Below are 10,154 nucleotides of genomic sequence, written 5' to 3'. Positions count from 1 at the left end.
GTTAGGTTTAGTATTACTTGGTAAGCTACCTTGTGGTTGTTCAGAGATTAGTTTGGATAGTTAGCCTATCTGAGTTTCTAGCCCTTGGATCGATGCTTGTTGATTCTTAAGTACTGTTTCGGTATTTTGGAAATGGGTTTCTGATATCGCAATGAATTTAGAGAGCATCTCTTCAAGGTTCGATTTCTTCTCTTGTTGATAAGGTGGCTATTGAAAACCTTGAGGATTTTGTGGCTTTTGATTCCCGTGACAACCCCAGGAAATATTTGGGAGGTTCCTCCAACCTGCATTATAAGTATTACTGTATGGGTTATTTTGAGATCTAAAGTTATTGTTACCCATATAGTTGACTTGTTCCTCTTTGGTTGTAGGATTGAAGGATTGATATTATGTATGCACTCCTCCTCCACTTGAGTCACACCTCATTACTAGATGTACTTGCGTAGAACTAAGAAAACCATCATTTTTTTTATTGAGAAGTTCTACTTGATTTGACAACATAGTAACTGAGTCGACGCTATAAACGCCGGCTGTTTTTGTTGGCTTAGTCCTCATGACTTGCCAGTGATAGTTATTCAGTGACATTTCTTCAATGAATTCATAAGCCTCTTTAGGTGTTTTGTTGTTGATGGTTCCGCTAGCAGCTACGTCAACCATTTGCCGAGTCGAGGGATTCAAACCATTGTAGAATGTTTGTACTTGAAGCCAAAGCGGTAACCCATGGTGAGGGCACCTTCTCAGTAAGTCCTTGTATCTCTCCCATGCGCCGTAAAGTGTTTCTAAATCCATCTGTACAAAAGAAGAGATATCATTACGTAATTTAGCCGTTTTAGCCGGCGAAAAATATTTTAGTAGAAATTTTTCGGTCATTTGTTCCCAAGTAGTAATTGACCCTCATGGTAACGAGTTCAACCATTGTTTAGCTTTGTTCCTCAATGAAAAAGGAAATAACCGAAGACGAATGGCATCATCAAAAAAGCCATTGATTTTAAATGTATTGCAAAATTCCAGAAAATTTGCTAAGTGAGCGGTGGGATCTTCATCTTGCAAACCATCAAACTGAACAAACTGCTATATCATCTGAATAGTGTTAGGTTTTAGTTCAAAAGTATTTGAAGCTACAGCAGGTCTAACTATGCTATATTCAGTTCCTGTTAGAGAAGGATTAGCATAATCATACATAGTGCATGGAGCAGGATTTTGATTAGTCGCAATTGCAGGAGGTAGCTGATTACTTTGGTTTTCAGCCATCTCGTAGGTTGGGATTTGAGTATCGTCTTCTTGCTCGTTCTCTGTGTATCGTAAGCTACGCCTTATTTCTCTTTGATTTCTACAAACTGTACGATCGATTTCTTCGTCAAAAAGTAATGGTCCCGACGGGTTTCTTCTAATCATAAATTATAAAAACCTGCCAAGAGAAAGAAAAAGTAAATTAATAAATAATAATAAAATTAAATAGCAAGAAAAATAAATGGCTAAAGTAATAAAAATTTAGCGTTCTGAATATTTTAGTTCTCCGACAACGGCGCCAAAAACTTGATCGCGTGATTCGTAACAAGTAATAAATATATATAATGAAGATCAAACCTAGACTAACTATTATCACGACGAAAAGGCAAGCGCACTTATCGAACAATAGTATAGTAATGGCAAGATCGGGATATCGTACCAAGGGAACCAAAAGTACTAGTAATAACTATCTTTTTATTATTTAACCTAGAAATAAAGAAGGGTTGTTTATTAAACTAATTAACTAAACTAATTAACTAATTAAACTAAAGTAAAGAGAAAATTTGGAAAAAGACTTGAAGAAAAGTAATTGATAAAGACGACACCCAAGGAGGAATCCACCTAGATTTCACTTGTTATCTGACTCTGAACCAGATGATTTATTCACTTGACTTGATCCGTGAGACTCCCTAACCTATATTATTATCTCTTTCGAGACTAATAACACCTAACCCTCAGTTGAATTAATTGAAATCTCTTTCTAATTAAAACCTCTAGGGAAGCAGTAAATCGATCTATGGACTCCTATATTAGGTTTCGCCCTAATCCGGTAAAATCTCGTAACCCTATTTCTAGGTGTTCGATCAACTCCGCTTAATTATACCAAATCTACTCTTAGACAGGGACTTTTGCTCCTTTGCATAAGCACATAAAATCATGAATCAATACCCAGAATATTAACTCAAGCATTAAGAACATATAATTAAGAACAAATCAAGTATTTATCATACAGTTCAAATAATAATAACAAGATCCATCATAGGTTTCAACCCCCTTAGGTATCTAAGGGGTTTAGTTCATAATAAAATAAGAGTACATCTCAAAAGTAGGAAAAAAACAAAACATAAAGAAAACTCTAAAACCTCTGAAGGAATTCTGAGAGAGATATTCAGTCTAGGAGTAGCTCCGGCTTTTGGGATGGATCATCTGGCTTCCTTCAAGTAATTCTCGACATGCGGTTCTGTACTCCAAAAAAGTTCTGGAGGAGGGGCCCATTCCTAAGTCATACTTAAGGTGTTTATATAGGCTTTGGATTGGCTTTTTTTTTCCCTAAGTATCCTTTTCCATGTAAAATACAATTCTTTGAAAAAGGGACACGCCCGTGTACCACGGCCGTGTGACGTGTTTGCCATGACGTGTTCAATCCGCTAAATTTCACAAGGCCATCTGGGTCAATGCCAGGCCGTGTGAATCGTGAAAGCCTTGGTCGACACCCTCGAAAGACACGGCGTGTGAGAAGCCCATTTGGCAAGGCTTAGGCCGTGTCATCTTCTCGATTTGGTCCGTTTTGTCCCTTTTTAGCTCATTTTTGGCTCCTTTTGACTCTTGGTGCTCTCCTAAGTACAAAACATGAAATAACCGGATTAAGAGCACCAAAATCCAAAAATCTAGGGATAAACATCCGTAAAAATGGTAAGTATTTGGGGTAAAAATATGTATAATTTGGCGTTTATCAGATATTAGGAACACTCAATTTTTATTACTTTAGCCATTTACTTTTCTTGCAAGCTAATTTTATTTTATTATTATTATTATTTATTAATTTACTTTTTCTTTCTCTTGGCAGATTTTTATAGTTTATGACTAGAAGAAACCCGTCAGGACAACTACTGTTTGACGAAAAAATTGATCGCACAGCTCTCAGAAACCGAAGAGAAATAAAGCGAAGCCTAATATACATAAAGGAAGGGCAAGAGGACGATATCTCAACTACGATTGAGGAGATGGCTGAAAATCAAGATAATCAGCTACCTCTTGCGATACCCGCTGAACTAGCAAATCAGAATCCTGCTCCTCGTACTATGTATGATTATGCTAAACCTACTTTAATAAGAACTGAGTCAAGTATAGTTAGGCCTGCTATTGCTGTGAATAAATTTGAGCTAAAACCTAACACTATTCAAATGATATAGAAATTTGCTCAATTTGATGGTTTGCAGGATGAGGATCCAAACACCCATTTGGCAAATTTCCTGGAATTCTGCGATACATTTAAAATTAATGGCATTTCTAACGATGCTATTCATCTTTGGTTATTCCCTTTTTCATTGAGAAACAAATCTAAACAGTGGTTGAACTCGTTACCATGCGGGTCAATTACTACTTGGGAACAAATGACCGAAAATTTTTTATTAAAATATTTCCCGCCGGCTAAAACAGCGAAATTACGTAATGATATCTCTTTGTTTGTGCAGATCGACTTAGAAACTCTTTATGATGTATGGGAGAGATACAAGGACCTACTGCGAAGGTGTCCCCACCATGGATTACCTCTACTGTTGCAAGTTCAAACATTCTACAATGGTGTGAACCCTTGACAAGACAAATGAATGATGCAGCAGCCAGGGGAACCATTAACAACAAACATGTGAAGAGGCTTACGAATTTATTGAAAAGATGTCACTAAATAACTATCAGTGGCAAGTCATGAGGACCGAGCCAACTAAAACGGCATGCATTTATAACGTCGATTCGGTTACTATGCTGTCAAACCAAGTAGAACTTCTAAATAGAAAGATTGATGGTTTACTTGGTTCTACTCAGGTACATCCAGTAATAAGGTGCGAGACGAATGGAAGAGGAGCATGCACAGAGTATCAACCCTTCAACCCTAGCATTAGGAGGAACAAGTCCAATATATGGGTAACAATAGCTCTAGATCCCAAAATAACCCATCTTGTAACACTTATAATGCAGGTTGGAGGAACCACCCAAATTTCATCAAAGGCCACAGAATCCTCCGGGTTTTCAACAACCAACCTAACAATAGGAAAAGAAACTGAACCTTGAAGAGATGCTGTCTAAATTTATCTCGTTGTCAAAAACTCATTTCCAGAACACCGAGACAGCATTTAAAAATCAACAAGCTTCGATCTAAGGGCTCGAAACCTAGATAGGCCAGCTGTCCAAACTAATCTCCGAACGACCACAAGGTAGCTTGCTAAGTAAAATTGAACCCAACCCAAGGGAACAGCTCAACGCGATTAATGTTCAAGATGAAGAAGGATTCATTGAGCCTGAGCCAGAACCGAGGCAAAAAACTGTGGTGAGCATAGGTCAAGGTGAGGTAGGTCATAATAAAAACAAATCAGTGAATTTCGAATATAAACCTCGTGTGCCATATCCCAACGCGACAAGGAAAGACCGCTCCGATGAACAATTTGGTAAATTCCTTAAACTCTTAAAAAAATTACATACTAACTTATCGTTTATTGAACCTCTATCACAGATGCCAAATGCAATGAAGTTTTTAAACGAGCTTGATAAACCGTAATTTATACATATTTTTACCCCATGCTTAACGCATTTTATGGATGATTTTTTCTTAGAATTGGTGAATTCGATGCTCCTAATGACTTAATTTCATGTTTCATACTTAGGTGAGCATAAAAGAGTGAAAGGAAGGAGAAATGGGCCAAAAATAGAGAAAATGGGCCAAAGTACGAAATCAACACGGCCTAGACTTCTTCACACGGGTAGACCACACGGCTATGTCAATTTGACAGAATTGAAGCACGACTTACACGGGTAGAACACACGCCCGTACCATTCTAACAGGCTCGAATATAGCCTGAAGTAATCACACATGGGCGTGTCCCTGCCGAGCCCAAGTTAAGTCCAATTTGAAAAAGGCCACTTTTGAGCATTCTTAGGCATTCCAAGGCCTATAAATACACCCTAAAGGAGGAAGAAAAAGGGGAGGCACAGGGAGGAAGGAAGGAATTACTCGAAGGAAGCTGATTGATGCATCTCAGAAGCCGGATTCATCATCAAGAATGAAGATCTCCCCTCAATTTCCCTTCAGGAGTTTTGGGTTTTCTTTATGTTTTGTATTCATTATTCTTCTGAGATGTTTTCCTTTTAGTTATGAACTAAATCCCCTAAATACCTAAGGGGAATGAAACCTAAGATGAATCTTGTTATTATTTTCTGAATCGTATAATAAATATTTAATTTTTTCTTAATTATGCATTCTTAATTCTTGTTTTGATATCCCAGGAAACTGATTCAAGATAAGCTCTTATTCAGAGGAGGAACAGACCCTGTTTAAGAGTACATTTGTCATAATTAAATGGAGTTGATTGCGCGCCTAGAGATAGGGTGACAAGATTTTACCGGATTAGGGTGAAACCTAATAAGGGGATCCATAGATCGAGTTAATGCAACCCTAGGGTGTTAATTAGAGAAAATTCTCGATTATTCAACCTAAGGATTAGATGTTTTTAGTCTCGAATAGGGATAATAACATAACTTAGGGATCTCTACTGAACAAGTTAAATGAATAAATCGTTCGATACGGAGTCAGAATAACAAGTGAAGTCTAGGTGGATTTTTCCTTAGATATTGTCTTAATTCAGTCGTTTTCCCCAAAAGTAATTCCCCGATTCTATTTTCTGTGAATTCTTAGTTTAGATAATTAGTTAATTAAAATAAAACCCCCTTATTATTAGGCTAGTTAATAAAAAGACAGTCATTGCTAGTACTTTTAGTCCCTTTGGGTTTGACAATCCGGTCTTGCTAAAACTATACTAGTGTTTGATAGGTACACTTGCCTACATCGCGATAATAGTTAGTTACAAGAACGATTAATTATAAATATTTAAAACCTATCACGAAATCACGCGATCAAGTTTTTGGCGCCGTTGCCGGGGAACTAAGATATTTTAATTTTTATTACTTTAGCCATTTACTTTTCTTGCAATCTAATTTTATTTTATTATTATTATTATTTATTAATTTACTTTTTCTTTCTCTTGGTAGGTTTTTATAGTTTATGACTGGAAGAAACCCGTCAGGACCACTATTGTTTGACGAAGAAATCAATCGCACAGCTCGTAGAAACCGAAGAGAAATAAAGTGAAGCCTAAGATACACAGAGGAAGGGCAAGAGGATGATATCTCAACTACGATCGAGGAGATGGCTAAAAATCAAGATAATCAGCTACCTCTTACGATACCCGCTGAACTAGCAAACCAGAATCCTGCTCCTCGTACTATGTATGATTATGCTAAACCTGCTTTAACAGGAACTGAGTCAAGTATAGTTAGGCCTGCTATTGCTGCGAATAATTTTGAACTAAAACCTAACACTATTCAAATGATACAGCAATTTGTTCAGTTTCATGGTTTGTAGGATGAGGATGCAAACACCCACTTGGCAAATTTCCTAGAATTCTGCGATACATTTAAAATTAATGGCATTTCTAACAATGCCATTCGTCTTCGGTTATTCCCTTTTTCATTGAGAAACAAAGCTAAACAGTGGTTGAACTCGTTACCATGAGGTCAATTACTACTTGGGAACAAATGACCGAAAATTTTTTATTAAAATATTTCCCGCCGGCTAAAACAACCAAATTACGTAATGGTATCTCTTCATTTGTGCAGATGGACTTAGAAACTCTTTATGATGCATGGGAGAGATATAAGGACCTACTACGAAGGTGTCCCCACCATGGATTACTGCTATGGTTGCAAGTTCAAACATTCTACAATAATGTGAACCCTCGACAAGACAAATGAATGATGCAGCAGCTGGGAGAACCATCAACAACAAAACACCTAAAGAGGCTTATGAATTTATTGAAGAGATGTTACTGAATAACTATCAGTGGCAAGTCATGAGGACTAAGCCAACTAAAATAGCAGGCATTTATAACGTTAGTTTGGTTACTATACTGTCAAACCAGGTAGAACTTCTAAATAGAAAGATTGATGGTTTACTTGGTTCATACTCATGTACATCCAGTAATGAGGTGCGAGACAAATGGAGGAGGAGCATGCACAGAGTATCAACCCTTCAACCCTAGCATCGAGAAGGAACAAATCCAATATATAGGTAACAATAGCTCTAGATCCCAAAATAACCCATATAGTAACACTTATAATGCAGGTTGGAGGAACCACCCAAATTTCTCCTGGGTTGGTCAAGGGAATCAAAGGCCACAGAATCCTCCGGCTTTTCAACAACCACCCTATCAACAGGAAAAGAAACTGAACCTTGAAGAGATGCTGTCTAAATTTATCTCGGTGTCAAAAACTCGTTTCCAGAACACTGAGACAGCACTTAAAAATAAACAAGCGTCGATCCAAGGACTCAAAACTCAGATATGCCAGCTTTCCAAACTAATCTCTGAATGACCACAAGGTAGCTTGCCAAGTAATACTGAACCCAATCCAAGGGAGCAGCTCAATGCGATTAATGCTCAGGATGAAGAAGGATTCGTTGAGCCTGAGCCAGAACCGAGGCAAGAAACTGTGGTGAGCAGAGGTCAAGGTGAGGTAAGTCATAATAAAAACAAATCAGTGAATGTCGAATATAAACCTTGTGTGGCATACCCCAACGCTACAAGAAAATACCGCTCCGATGAACAATTTGGTAAATTCCTTAAACTAATAAAAAAAATTACATACTAACTTACCGTTTATTGAAGCTCTATCACAGATGCCAAACGCAATGAAATTTTTAAAGGAGCTTGATAAACTGTAATTTATACATATTTTTACCCCATGCTTAATGCATTTTATGGATAATTTTTCCTTAAAATTGGTGAATTCGATGCTCCTAATGACTTAATTTCATGTTTTATACTTAGGTGAGCTAGGAGAGTGAAAGGAACGAGAAACGGGCCAAAAACGGAGAAAATGGGCCAAAGTACAAAATCAACACGGCTTGTACTTCCTTACATGGGTAGACTATATGGCCGTGTCAATTTGGAAGAATCGAAGCACGACTCACACGGGTAGAACACACGACCGTGCCATTCTAACAGGCTCGAACACGGCCTGAAGTAAACACACACGAGCGTGTCCCTGCCGAGCCCAAGTTGAGTCCAATTCAGAAAAGGCCACTTTTAAGCATTCTTAGGCATTCCAAAGCCTCTAAATACACCCTAAAGGAGGAAAAAAAAGGGGAGGCACAAGGAGGAAGGAAGGAATTACTCGAAGGAAGCTGATTGATCCATCTCAGAAGCCGGATTCATCATCAAGACTGAAGATCTCCCCTGAATTTCCCTTCAGGAGTTTTGGGTTTTCTTTATGTTTTGTATTCATTATTCTTCTGAGATGTTTTCCTTTTTACTAAGGGGAATGAAACCTAAGACGAATCTTGTTATTATTTTCTGACTTGTATGATAAATATTTAACTTGTTCTTAATTTTTGTTTTGATATCGTAGGTTACTGATTCAAGATAAGCTTTTATTCAGAGGAGGAACAGACCCTGTCTAAGAGTACATTTGTCATAATTAAGCGGAGTTGATTGCGCGCCTAGAGATAGGGTGACAAGATTTTTCCAGATTAGGGTGAAACCTAATAAGAGGATCTATAGATCGAGTTAATGCAACCCTAAGGTTAATTAAAGAAAAGTCTCAATCATTCAACCTGGGGATTATATGTTATTAGTCCCAAATAGGGATAATAACATAACTTAGGGATCTGTACGGAACAAGTTAAATGAATAAATCGTCTGATTCGGAGTCAGAATAACAAGTGAAGTCTAGGTGGATTTTTCCTTAGATATTGTCTTAATTCAGTCGTTTTCCCCAAAAGTAGTTCCCCGATTCTATTTTCTGTGAATTCTTAGTTTAGATAATTAGTTAATAAAAACAAAACCTCCTTATTCTTAGGCTAGATAATAAAAAGACAATCATTACTAATACTTTTAGTTCCTTTGGGTTCGACAATCCGGTCTTGCTAAAACTATACTACTGTTTGATAGGTACACTTGCCTACATCGCGATAATAGTTAGTTTCAAGAACGATTAATTATAAATATTTAAATCCTATTACGAAATCACGCGATCAAGTTTTTGGCGTCGTTGCCGGGGAACTAAGATATTAGGAACAGTCAATTTTTATTACTTTAGCCATTTACTTTTCTTGCAAGCTAATTTTATTTTATTTTTATTATTATTTATTAATTTACTTTTTCTTTCTCTTGGCAGGTTTTTATAGTTTATGATTGGAAGAAACCCATCAGGACCACTACTGTTTGACGAAGAAATTAATCGCACAGCTCGCAGAAACCGAAGAGAAATAAAGCGAAGCCTAAGATACACAGAGGAAGGGCAAGAGGAATATATCTCAACTACGACTGAGGAGATGGCTTAAAATCAAGATAATCAGCTACCTTCTGCGATACCCGCTGAACTAGCAAATCAGAATCCTGCTCCTCGTACTATGTATGATTATGCTAAACCTACTTTAACAGGAACTGAGTCAAGTATAGTTAGGCTTGCTATTGTTGCGAATAATTTTGAACTAAAACCTAACACTATTCAAATAATACAGCAATTTGTTCAGTTTCATGGTTTGCCGGATGAGGATCCAAACACTCACTTGGCAAATTTCCTAGAATTCTGCGATACATTTAAAATTAATGGCGTTTTTTATGATGCCATTCATATTCGGTTATTCCCTATTTCATTGAGAAAAAGAGCTAAACAGTGGTTGAACTCGTTACCACGAGGGTCAATTACTACTTGGGAACAAATGACCGAAAAATTTTATTAAAATATTTCCCGCCGGCTAAAACAGCCAAGTTACATAATGATATCTCTTCGTTTGTGCAGATGGACTTAGAAACTCTTTACGATGGATGGGAGAAAGACAAGGACCTACTGTAAAGGTGTCCTCATCATGGATT

General features: G+C 37.3%; 4 non-coding genes across 4 annotated transcripts; 1 reads left to right on the top strand and 3 right to left on the bottom strand.

Moving 5' to 3' along the window:
• The first annotated feature begins 715 nt into the window (after window positions 1-715).
• On the top strand, window positions 716-822 carry LOC128296047 (small nucleolar RNA R71). The gene has a single exon (XR_008286595.1). It is a non-coding gene; the product is annotated as a small nucleolar RNA R71 (small nucleolar RNA).
• A 2,850-nt stretch (window positions 823-3,672) lies between these two features.
• LOC128295662 (small nucleolar RNA R71) lies at window positions 3,673-3,778 on the bottom strand. Its single transcript, XR_008286222.1, has one exon. It is a non-coding gene; the product is annotated as a small nucleolar RNA R71 (small nucleolar RNA).
• A 3,087-nt stretch (window positions 3,779-6,865) lies between these two features.
• LOC128295643 (small nucleolar RNA R71) lies at window positions 6,866-6,971 on the bottom strand. The gene has a single exon (XR_008286203.1). It is a non-coding gene; the product is annotated as a small nucleolar RNA R71 (small nucleolar RNA).
• Window positions 6,972-10,048: 3,077 nt separating this feature from the next.
• Window positions 10,049-10,154, bottom strand: LOC128295681 (small nucleolar RNA R71). Its single transcript, XR_008286241.1, has one exon. It is a non-coding gene; the product is annotated as a small nucleolar RNA R71 (small nucleolar RNA).

This window comes from Gossypium arboreum, chromosome 7, assembly GCF_025698485.1.
Source record: "Gossypium arboreum isolate Shixiya-1 chromosome 7, ASM2569848v2, whole genome shotgun sequence".
NCBI lineage: Eukaryota > Viridiplantae > Streptophyta > Magnoliopsida > Malvales > Malvaceae > Gossypium > Gossypium arboreum.
Note: the sequence above shows the minus strand (reverse complement) of the source record. Positions and strands in the feature narration are given on the sequence as shown.